General features: G+C 46.0%; 1 protein-coding gene across 4 annotated transcripts in view; it reads right to left on the bottom strand.

The window, feature by feature from the left end:
• slc8a3 (solute carrier family 8 member 3) overlaps positions 1–9,320 on the bottom strand; it is a 100,016-nt gene extending 90,696 nt beyond the window's left edge. For 2 of the 4 annotated variants that reach the window (XM_042073365.1, XM_042073363.1), the window contains exon 1: positions 8,360–9,320. The gene's annotated coding sequence lies outside the window, so the exon portion shown is untranslated. The remainder of the gene's footprint in view (positions 1–8,359) is intronic. The other 2 variants (XM_042073362.1, XM_042073364.1) reach the window with 1 other exon arrangement.
• Positions 9,321–11,930: the final 2,610 nt, after the last annotated feature.

Genomic DNA, 11,930 nt, shown 5'->3' with positions numbered 1-11,930 from the left:
GGAGGGATCCCATATGGTTCTCAATTCAGTCAACATGATACCAATAAAAATATCTCTGCTAATAAAAGCTATGAATGTGTGGATCAAGTCCCTTGCGTGCTGTGAAGATTAAGCGCACACTGGTGAGTGTACATGACTCTGTGTGTGTGTGTGTGTATGTGTGTGTGTGTGTGTGTGTGTGTGTGTGTGTGTATGAGGTGGGTGTTATTTGCCAGAAGGCTTGTAAGGCTGTTGGTATTTTAATAAAACACTATTTTAACATGTAGACACTCGTTAGGTAATTTACACTGCCCAAGAGAACCGTATAGCGGCAGCACAATGCAACATTCCACCCTCCACTGTCATCTTAATGCAGAAGAAGACGCCACTTTCAGCATTCCCATCTCAGGTGGATCAATCACAGCATCATTCGCTCGTCAGAGGCACTCATTGAACCAGCACCAGTCCAGTGCTCACTATCCCCTGTAGATCAGTGTCCTATTCTCAGTCTGTGTGTGTGTGTGTGTGTGTGTGTGTGTGTGTGTGTGTGTGTGTGTCCTCTTAGGATTCCCACCATTTAAGTTACCTGTCTTCCCTCTCTCCTGTGCCAGATGCCTTTATCTCCACTGGATGGATGGGATCTATTAGTGTCTTAGTGCCACACACAGACACACACACACACACACACACACACACAGAGAGGCAGGTGGGCAGATACATGTGTGGAACATGTGGTCAAGAACACACACACACACACACACACACACACACACACACACACACACACACACACACACACACACACACACACACACACACAACCGACTGGGCAGGTGCATATACGTGCAGAACATGCATACCTGCACACACACATACAGCCCCCCACCCACCCACCATACACACACACTGCTGAGGTGTGGGCCCCTGTCTTGCATTTGCTCTCATACTGATTGAGATTAGGGGCTCCATCAGCATCACGGGGAGTCCACACTTGTTGCCATGGAAACAGGGAATTGAAACGAGTGTTTTTCGTTATTTATTTTTTTAAAACATTACTATGTTCCCCCTAAATGGACAAGAGAGCCTGCAAGCTAATATACTCTTTCTATACATTCAGTATGCGAGCATGTGACACAGAGCCTGAGATTGCTGACAGGCAGAGCTGCAATGTAGGAACCGTATGCCGGGCTCATCAGTGTGTTCCATGTGTCTGCATCTATTACCATGTGGCACCTGCTTTGATGAAAAAATTTAGATATGAATTCTCTCTAATTTCTCCTGTGTGTGTGTGTGAGTGTGTGTGCGTGTGTGTGTGTAATAGAAAGATAAGAGAGAGAGAGAGAGAGAGAGAGAGATGCAACTGATGTACGCTACATTCAGGCACAATCTTCCATCTATGCCAGATGGCCGGCCATCTCATATCTTATCAGTTAATGTATTATCACTGAAGTTATCAGTGCATCAGCGAGGCTCCCCATCTGATAGTGCCAATCAGCATCAAATTTACTATGGCCTGCATCACACTCACACACACACACACACACACACTATATGACTCTGGAGTGACACAGGGGCGGGGGCTTCTAGGAGGAATAGGGGTAGGGCCAGGGGTGGGGGGCAGGTTAGGGTCAGGGAGCTCAGAGGTCAAAGGTCATATGCGGGGCTCCAATGCCGTTCCACTGCTGACCCTGTGTGTGTGAGCAATCTGTTTCCTACTGTGTCAGCATTGTATAGCCCGTGCCAGAGATGGATTGGGCTTTGGTGTGTTTTCTTGGCACGACAGCTCAATTAGGAGGGGAAGGTATGCAGGCTATAGGCTCAGTGTTAGAGAGCTGCTGCATCCATATAGAACAGACCCCAGGAGACATGTGTGTGTTTACCACATGTGAGAAGATATAAAGGACAAAAAGCACATACACACACACACACATGCACACACACAAAAAACACACACACACACACACGCACGTACACACGCGCATGCACACACACACACACGCACACAGACGCATGCACCCACGCACACACACATGCACACACTCTGTGATTTGTATATGTCATTGTAGCGTATGCAAATGAATTTGAGATGCTTAATTGATAGAGTTGACTCATCTGCAGCGTGTGTCTGAGCCATAAGCGCGCATTCTTCCGGATCAACAACAAACAGCAGGCACACCTGAAATATCTACAGGCCTTCAAAAATACCCTCCTGACTCAGGCACACACACACACACACAGGCACACACACACAGGCCATCAAAAATACCTTCCTGACTCACACACACACACACACACACACACACACACACACACACACACACAGGCCATCAAAAAGACCCTCCTGACTCACACACACTGATTTATTTCTGCCCAAAAGTAAGTTTCTCTTAAATGCACAAAGTTCACAGGTGGAGTGTATGAAATATTGAAAGCGACTGTAGAGGAACATTCCGACCTCAGTTTCCCACATATCAATGCTACCCATTCTGATGATGTTCCCACATGCTACCCATTCTGATCAGATGATGTTCCCACATGCTACCCATTCTGATCAGGTTCCCACATATCAATGCTACCCATTGTGATGATGTTCCCACATGCTACCCATTCTGATCAGGTTCCCATATATCAATGCTACCCATTGTGATGATGTTCCCACATGCTACCCATTCTGATCAGGTTCCCACATATCAATGCTACCCATTCTGATGATGTTCCCACATGCTACCCATTCTGATCAGGTTCCCACATATCAATGCTACCCACTCTGATCAGGTTCCCACATGTTAATGCTACCCATTCTGATCCTCCCCTGACCTCCGCGTGAAAGTGTGACAATGAAGTGAAAGCTTTGGCAATTCCACGCAATATGGCAGACAGAAAAATACGCTCTTTGTACGTCCAGGCCTGAAAGTGTTGAGGAGGGAGGGGTCAGGGATGGATGGAGAGTGACCAGCAGGGCTTACAGTGACATGGCACTGTAATAATGACCAGCAGGGCTTACAGTGACATGGCACTATAGTAATTATAGTAATGACCAGCAGGGCTTACAGTGACATGGCACTGTAGTAATGACCAGCAGGAAACCTGCAAAACATGCTACCAACAAGCATTCAAAGGAATTGGTGAGATTTCACAGAATTTATCAAGGGACATATTTTCAGCAACATGTGGACTGGAATAAACCTCCTCCTGTCACACACACACACACACACACACACACACACACACACACACACACACACACACACATATACACATACACACACACACACACACAAACTCACAGAAACATATATTCCCCAGCGCATGTGTGAGATTGAGCGAGTGTGTGTTCCTGTGCATTTGCATGTGTGCGTCTGTGTGTGCGTCAGCTCCTTAAGGTAAATAACAACGATAATGAGAGTAGAGATTCTGTCCTGAATTATTACACACATACACACACAAATACACACACACACACATTCACACACACACACCAAAAAGAGGTCTCACGCCAAGTTTGGTGTGTGTTCGTGTTCCCAGCTCGGTTAAAAAAAAGTAATTAATGAGAGGGAGGAAGAGGAGGGGGCGGAGGAGGACGAAGATGAGGACGAGGAGGAGGAGGAAGAGAAAGATGAAGATGAGGAGAGAGTGGAAGAGGAGGAGGAAGAGGAGGAAGAAGATTATGAGGAAGATGAGGAAGAGGAGGGAGGTTCCAAGCATGTTTTTGATGGGTTCATTGAAATAAATATTCTTCAAAGCTTTCCAATAACGTTGATGTTCCACATCCATATTTATGTGTTTTATATAGGATGGACCATCCTCTGGAGGAAGCTGTAGTATGCATCATATGTACACACACACACAACATACACACACAAAGATATGCATGCATAAACACATGAGTGCATGAGCTCACGCATAAACACACACACAGATATGCACGCACGCACGCCCACACACACACACAGAGATATGCACGCATAAACACATGAGTGCACGCATGCATACATGCACACACACACATAAACACACACAGATATCCACACATTAACACATGACACACACACAGCCTCTCTCTCGCACTACACAGACACACACACACAGCCTCTCTCTCTCTCTCACTAAACACACACATACACACACACCTGATTTGGCAAATGAAAGTCCATGGGAGCATATGATTAGGTGCGGGCACCCATAACACACCGCTGAGTGTTTTCAGCCTTTAATTGTTATTGTATAATTATGTGTTTGCTGTGAGTATTTTATTCATTTATTCATCATGTCCCAACAGCCCTTCCCTTCTGCATCTCTCTCTTTTTGTCTCTCTCCATTTATCTCTTTCTCTCTCTCCCTCATTCTCTGTGAGCCAGAGACACTTTGAGTGAATCACAGTGTGACTACTGATATTCTGTAATTAGACGTTACCCTTCATTAACATGATATGTATTCATGTCTTTGCGGTTTGCCTTAGCCAGCTATACAGTCATGATGGGACGACTGAGACAGACAGAGGCCTAAAGGACGACTCTAAAAGGCCACATCTCATTAGATACTGATTTTTGTTCTTCGAAGATTGTGGGTCGGCTGGATTTAATTATTAATTTATTTGTCTGATGGGCTATTTTTTTCCACGTTAACATGCACTGAGATGTACAGTCATTGGAAAAGCGTGGCTCCTTATCCATTATACATAACTTAAAACAATACAGCAACTAACACATTTACTACGGGATTCCATGGCACAGGAATATTTTCAGCGAGGAGTATGAACAACTGCGGGTTTGCCAGCGTAACAGCATTAGCTTCCCTCTCTAAGATAGTGCCAGGATTATGCTTGGAACGATTTCATCCCTGAAATGTTTTTAGAATGGCAAATTACTTTACCTGATCCACAGAGTATTCTAGAACAGCCCTGATAATTGTTCCACAGAGAAAGTGATGCCAAACTTTGAGGCACAAACTGCGGAGCTGTTCCGGTTTCTAACTCCCAATACAAAGCTCTTGTGCATGATTTATTATCTACCTTTAGAAAAACAGTGTGCTTTTAGCCACTGTGCAAATGTCACCATACTGTACACCCCTTGTCTTTAAAGTCAGAGTCAACATCAGATGGCCTTACCCCACTATCAAGCAGTACAATGACATTATAGCTCACTAATCTAAATAGAAATCTTCATCAGCAACATTCTCCAGCCCTTCAGCAATTGTCCACACTATTATCTGATCTGATAATACAGACAGAATGTGGCGATGAGGATTTAAAGAATTACATCTATGAAATGTATGAATATCAACAGTAGTGCTGGAGTAGCTCAGCAGTACTGAATTGAGGGCTTTTTAACATAAGACTGAGAATCTCAGCCTCAAAGTTCTTCAGCATTTCCCATGCTGCCTTTGCACAGTTCTCACATGCTCCACGTCAAACTTCTGAGTTGATCCCACTTATGTACCTATAGTGGAGCCACTGATTATTGTCAGGCACAGTATTACACTATGACTTCATGAAAAACTTGACCATTGTGATGAACACTCTGTTGATGGCCAACCCATTAGAACTTTTGTCAAGAACCTTTGATTAAAACAGGCTGAATAGAATAAACCCTGTAATATTTACATTTTCCCTCTTTTATTCAAACTGCCTCACCAAGCCCTGACCAATTTTCTGGAGAACACATTCTTCTCCGATTACAAACCCAGCAGCCGCAGCGTGCCGCCAAAGCAGGCAGTGCCGTGCTGGACCAGGAGGTGAGTGTGGCTGGGCCCAGGGGTCAGGGAGAGTGCTGATTATCTAACTCAGTCATGCTAAACGCTGAGACCCACGCTCTGGCATTCATCTCATGCCCAGAATGTGAAACCAAAGAGCCCAGGTCTCGGAGTTCTCTCAATTCTAGACCCCCCTTTCTCTATCTCTCAAAAAGTATTTCCATCGGTTGTAAAAAAGACAGTGTAATATCACGCTGTCTTTTTCACACTGGTGAATCTCCCTCCCTCTCACCTTTCTCTCTCGCTCTGCATTTGTATAGTTGTAACAGGTTTGCTATGTCCAGGTATCTACCTCCATACAAAGACTGTGTAGTGCGGTTCTCTATGCCTCAAACCAAATTCATTAGAACTTTCTTGCCAGAAAGTGATTACTTATTTAATTGGATGATCTACCATCTAAAGTATTGCATTTTAATTAGATTACCCAAACAACTCATTCTTAATGGTTTCTTTCTTTTTGTATTGAATTTACAAATATCATTATACTTATATAATCAACAAATAGTTTCTACTAGCATATTCTGCATATAATTTATATGGTGACTTTTTCAAAGTTGAAAAACGAATAATGCCATAATTTTTACCATCATCGTAGGACAGATTTGTATGCGCATTTCTCTGCTGAGGAATTCATCTGTGGCGGAAAATGAAGGAGATATTTTAAGACGCGCGTCTCTCCGGCCTGCCAATGTCCCCATACTACAAAGTGCGCCCGCAGTGATTCTGACGAGGGCAGCGCCAGTAGCAATTAGGCGCTCCAGAATAATTACCATACTAATAATGGTTAAACGCTAATGTGTTCTCTCTCTCCATTAGCGGACAGATATTTCTGCCCAGAGGACACTGGACTGATGACAGCGTTCAAATGCCAGCTCCTATGCCGGTCTGTCAGCATAGAATAGAAATCGTGGCCAAGCTATGTGAGTGATCAAATAAAGCGCATTAAATCTAACATGAAAAATAACGGACTCAATGAAGTAGAATCAAAACAAACAAACAGAAAAACACTTAGCCTACTAACCAGACTACTTTACAGTGCTGGGGTTTGCTGTTTAGCTTGTTATTTTTCATCTCATAATATTATATTAATGAGCTAAAGCATAGGGTGGAGTCACAATTAATGACAAATATATCGTGGCGGCCCCAACAGCAGGGTCGTGCAGCTTAATAACAATGCTGAGTGGGCTCGCGCCGCACGTCCCCAGAGGCCATGTGATGTGGACTTCTTCCATTTTTGTGCACAGCGCTTGCAGAGGTAAGCTCGCGACTATTCGGCATGAACGGCGAAAGGGAGAGAGAGAGCTGACGAGGCGTTGGACGACCGGGGAACTCGAGAAGGGTCCATGCGACTCCCTCCCTCCCTCTATTTTGGGAAGAGTCCCGTTAAAGGAGGCGATTTGAGACCCCCGTAAACAGTGCGAGGGGGCGGGGAAAGTCAGCTGTTGCAGAATTAATCATGATAGTGCACTCCCTCCACCTCACCTTCGACCCCAGTTCACCTGCGAGGAAAGGCCGTGGGCGAAATATTTCACACATGTCGCCAATGCAAGTTTGCCATAGCTGTGGTCGTACATGCAGCGAACGGTTCTTCAAGTTGTAGCCTAGGCCTACTACAAGCAGCAGCTCTAGATGTGAGCATGTGACAGTCGTGGTGACTTCACAAGTCGGTCTGGATAACATCCGCAAAGCCCCTACTCAACTCGGTGACTAATAACTTCAGGCTGCCCATAGTAGGCCGGTCGAATGTCCTGACCACCTTAAATCCAATACCACTGAGGCACTGACCTGTGATGTTATGTCTTGGCCTGCAGCCTCCTCCCAGCTCACAGCAACACGCGAGGGGCCTTGCATCGCGGCGTGCGTGACACACACACGCGCACGCACACACACACACACGCACACACATAGCGGCAACTGCGTTCATAGGAAAAAATGCAAATGCAAACACTAAAGGCAGACCCTCGCCACCGGTTGTGGCAGAACACGGAGAATTCCCTCTCGCCATGATTGGCTAATGCTCCCCGGCCCCTTGGCAAGTCACTTTGGATGAAGGCGTAAGCTAAATGAATAAATGTAATGTAAGGTAATGTAATTCGATGAGGCACTGGCTGCATATGCACAGCGCGGCATGGCAAGAGCCACTGGGCATAAATCACACCTACCCCTCCGCCCAAATCCACAGGATTTGCGATGTCTGAAATGTAACAAGTAAAAGTTCGACCCACCCAGTGTTATCATTATGATTGTTATAATGATGTAGCGATGGCAGTTACCAATTAATAAATAACGGCATCTCATTATTATTATTATTTTTATTATTATTATTATTATTATTATTATTATTATTATTATTATTAGTATTATTATTGTGTAGCCTATTCTTGTTGCCACACGGTCAAATGACGCAAAGTAGTGCTGCGTTTCACCATGCTGAAGTCAAAAATCTGAGGCTAGTGATATCCAATTAAGTGATGAGCCTGGATGCATCGCTGGAAAATCAAGGAACTCGCGACATAATGCATAATCGTTCATGAATAACTGCCATGGCCAACTTAAACCTGGCCACACGCACCAGCTGTGCGTCCGATGCCGAAAGCCTGGCTGACACACAGTAACAACAAGCACGTACCTGGCTTTAGCTCCGGAGAGGGGAGGGCTGTTTTTTGTAAGATCAGAGATTGCACAAGATAATCCCTTTCGAATTACATATATGTCGCCGGGAATCTGTTGTTTTACGTAATTGGACGTTTGTCAGCGTGTGGTTGTCGGTGTGTATCCTCCTCCCGCTCCGTCAGACGCGAAGCCCTCCCGTGGCAGAATACCCCAGGGGCGATATCGCTCTCCTCACACGCGCACCGAGGCTGATTCCCGTGCCTGTCCAGTTCCGGTGGATCGATTGAACGGGAGAAGAGATACCTCTCTGCGCTCTCCCCAGTGTTAGCCCCTCAACGCGTCTCCCTCTCCCTCTCTCTCACTCTCTCTCTCTCTCTCTCTCTCTCTCTCTCTCTCTCTCTCTCTCTCTCTCTCTGTGATGGATAGACCAGACACCGGGCTGTCAGCACGGACGAGAGAAGCGCGTTCTCAGATCGAAGCGTCGGTGAAAACGGGACTCTTGGAATCCATGCAGTCGACTCTTCTCAGAGCCCCGAGCAACAGCGGCGTCCTCCCCCTCCTCTCAGGTTTCCGTTAGCGTAGAAATAGAGTCGCGCGCCGCCAAGGCCCCCCTACTTAAAAATAATGTCAGGAATAAAAAAAATCAACCACGATGCCACCCATGGAGGAGATCACAGCCGAAGACGTTTCACTCCATGCTTTTTTGAATGCGATGATCCCTTCTCCACGTCAGATGTCTTATCCAGCATGAGCAATCGCTACCTAACCTAACAGCCGGTGATTTAGAACAGTTTTACATCCTCATTTTTTCCGCAGGATCACAGATCGTTCCCGTGACTGGGGTATCCATTCGCTCAACCATCGCAGAGGATGATTTAAATTGCGAATCTCAGGCAAGGGTAGGCTGATCTTTCCCTCTCTGCCTCAACCTCCGCCCCCTTCTCCAAAATTCACATAGGGTAAGAGACTCTCTCTCTCTCTCTCTCTCTCTCTCTCTCTCTCTCTCTCTCTCTCTCTCTCTCTCTGTCACACACGCACACACAGGCACACACACACACACACACACACAATTCTACATTCTACGTCATCTTATCAGCTGGAAGAGAAGGTCTGCACACCGGCTGTATATACCCTCTATACGCAACCGAGAGAACGGAGCAACTGAAAGCGTAGGCTACACGCGATGTCTAATGAGAATATTTGTAGGAAACGGACCGTCTCAGCGGAACAAATCCGTGAGATCTCCGAGCTACTGCGTGCAGTCGTGGAGCAGCCTACACGTGGATACTGGGAGTTTTACATCTCTATTTTTAGCCACTGACATGGAATATTGCAATGAGCCATAATGATGGTCGTTTGCTCAAATGAAATCCGTGCTAAGATGAGCATTGGCAAAACATGACAAACATCCATGTTCTGAATTCTGTGACGCTTATAGTATACTGTATCTATCATGGGAATACCTAAGAAGAGATGGAGGAGAAACTGTAGCGATGCTTAATGAAGTTGTTAGCAATAGAAGGCTATGGTACACGTTGTTAGTCAGTCAGGATTCAGTCAGGATGCTGCACGCACGCACACACACACACACACACACACACACACACACACACACACACACACACATATAAAGAGAGGGAGAGAGAGAAGTTTAGAGGTTTAACACCCGTTTATTGAATCAGTCATTAATACAATATATCATCTCTTACAGCAACAGTACCAACCTTCCCAGACCTACACATATATATCCCTTTACTAAAAAGGGATATACATTTGTTAAAAAACACTTGCACACAGCCCCTCCCTCCCAAAAAAACATCAAACCCTCAATATCCTTAACCAGGTATGTATACTCAATTTTGATTGGGCCAGCCAGCATACCCAATACAATGTTGATCAACATACACCTCCCTCTTCCTCTTTACTCCTTACATGAGGCCCGAACACAGAAGGGATGAACAAATAATCCTAACTTCCTCAGCTACCCATCAAGAGCTCGACAGCGCCCCAATCTCTCACAAGAAATGAACTAGCGGTGTACTGTTTCATCAATCCCACAGAAATAACACTCTCCCAACTGCTTGGCTCAGGTATGTCATGTGTTTGTTTGTAGCTATGGACCCATGAACATAACAAGCCTCCATTGTAGTTCGACCGTACACTTCTCTATTGGGGTACACTTGTAACGTACCAATGTGCACTGTGTTGTGGATGAAATAAATGCCTGAGTCTTGTTGTACAATGTAGCTGGCTGCAACCATTTATTTGTTGCCCCTGACAACAATACGGTCAACAGTCAGGATCTTCGTAATTAGTGGTTTACATGTAGTTAACATGACACTCAAGATTGTACATAGCAGACTGGGCGAATATACAATAAAAGTCAAAAGTGTACCTACTAACATCCTGTAACATAGATAAGGACCTCCAGCATTCTCTGAAATCCAACCCAAACACTACTGACCACCTCCACGCCATGGACCCTCTCAGCACAGACTTATGATTAATTCTCACACATAGCATGTAGATAGATGGCCCTCAATGTCCTGGAAGGGCGTTGCCCCCAAAATAGCAAAGGAGACTATATTGCCCCAAAGCTCCTTGTGCTGTCACCAGCACCAGCACATCACCAGCTACAAACCCAGCAACCCCTCGGCCGCCGCGGGGGACTCTTCTCTGGCAGAGGAGCTTAACATTTTCTTTGCCCGCTTTGAGGTGACATCTACATCAACCCCACCACAGCCGCCTGCTCACAGCAGCCTCACACTCAAGGTAGAAGAGTGTGAGGTGAGGCGGGTGATGAGGGGGGTGAACTTGAGAAAGGCTGCAGGACCTGACGGAGTGGCTGGTCGGGTGCTGAAAGACTGTGCGGACCAACTGGCTGGAATTTTTACCAGAATTTTCAACCAGTCCCTGTCACAGGCCACTGTGGGGGACAGTGGTCTTAAGTCCTCCACAATTGTCCCACTACCGAAAAAACCCTCCATTACCACCCTAAATGACTACTTTAATTTGCTTACAAAGCAAAGAGATCCACTGAGGATGCTGTTTCCACAGCACTTCATGCCGCGCTGACCCATCTGGAACAACAAGGGAGCTATGTAAGAATGCTCTTTGTGGACTTCAGCTCGGCGTTCAACACCATCCTTCCACAACGTCTGGTGTCTAAGCTGGCGGACCTTGGGCTCCCATCACTCACCTGCAGTTGGTTATTGGACTTTTTAACAGGCCGCTCCCAGAGGGTCAGGCTGGGTTCCAACATCTCCACTGCTCTCAGCCTCAGCACCGGCTCGCCACAGGGCTGCGTGCTTAGCCCGCTCCTCTACACTCTCTATACGTATGACTGTGCCCCCACCCACATCAGCAACAAGATTGTAAAGTTCGCAGATGACACAACGGTAGTTGGACTCATCTCAGCCAAGGTGGGTGAGCTAGCATACAGGGACGAGGTGGAGTGGCTGGCAGAGTGGTGCTCAGCCAACAACCTGCTCCTCAACACAACAAAAACAAAGGAGCTGGTCATTGACTTTAGAAAGAACAAGTCTGACATTCAACCACTCTTCATCGGCGGGGCCTGTGTGGAGAGG

The sequence above is a fragment of the Alosa sapidissima genome, chromosome 19 (assembly GCF_018492685.1).
Source record: "Alosa sapidissima isolate fAloSap1 chromosome 19, fAloSap1.pri, whole genome shotgun sequence".
Classification (NCBI taxonomy): Eukaryota; Metazoa; Chordata; class Actinopteri; order Clupeiformes; family Clupeidae; genus Alosa; species Alosa sapidissima.
Note: the sequence above shows the minus strand (reverse complement) of the source record. Positions and strands in the feature narration are given on the sequence as shown.